Raw genomic sequence first — 707 nt, forward strand, 5'->3', positions numbered from 1 at the left:
TTGTGGGCAAGCAATTAAATGCTCTGCAACTCAGTTTCTGCATCTGTAAAACTGGAATTAAAATGTTTACCTTGCAGGGACTAGGGAGGTTGCACATGTTCAGACACCATTCTGAGAAAACGGAGTGACTGACAGGGGTCTGAAATGTATTTGTTGTAGCTGCAGAACAACTCTGCCAGACCAAGACCATCCATCCCTCTCTGCCCCCCTACTCCCAAATTCTCCTGTGTGGACGGTGGGACTCCTCAGTTCCTAGGAATGCATTCAAATAATAGATGGGTCAGAGAATATTCTGTCTCAGGGCCTTAATACAAGCTGTTCTCAGATTTGCCAGTGTCGCGCTGCCACCCCCTCCCCACTCCCTCCTCCCTTCCCTTCGCCTCCAGTTTTATTCTGGAACCTGTTTTTTCCCGAAGTCGGACCCGTTTAATCTCTTAAATGTATAATTAGGGAGAGTGCTTGATTGCAAAGGCCTCTTCCAGTTCTCACATTTGCTCCCTTTCACACTGCAGAGAAATAGGGCAGGGAATCTGGAGGAGGGGAAGGAACTAGAGACTGGAGAGGGACGGAGGGCGGATGGGGCGGGCTCACTGCTTTTCTCAATGAATGCCGAGGCCTCTGCAGATTTGCATAGGAGCCGACCGAGCCACGCCATTGGTTGGAGGGCGCGAGTGGGGCGGGGCGGGCCGCGGCGCGGAGTTGGCTCG

The sequence above is a fragment of the Colobus angolensis genome, unplaced genomic scaffold (assembly GCF_000951035.1).
Source record: "Colobus angolensis palliatus isolate OR3802 unplaced genomic scaffold, Cang.pa_1.0 Scaffold515, whole genome shotgun sequence".
Classification (NCBI taxonomy): Eukaryota; Metazoa; Chordata; class Mammalia; order Primates; family Cercopithecidae; genus Colobus; species Colobus angolensis.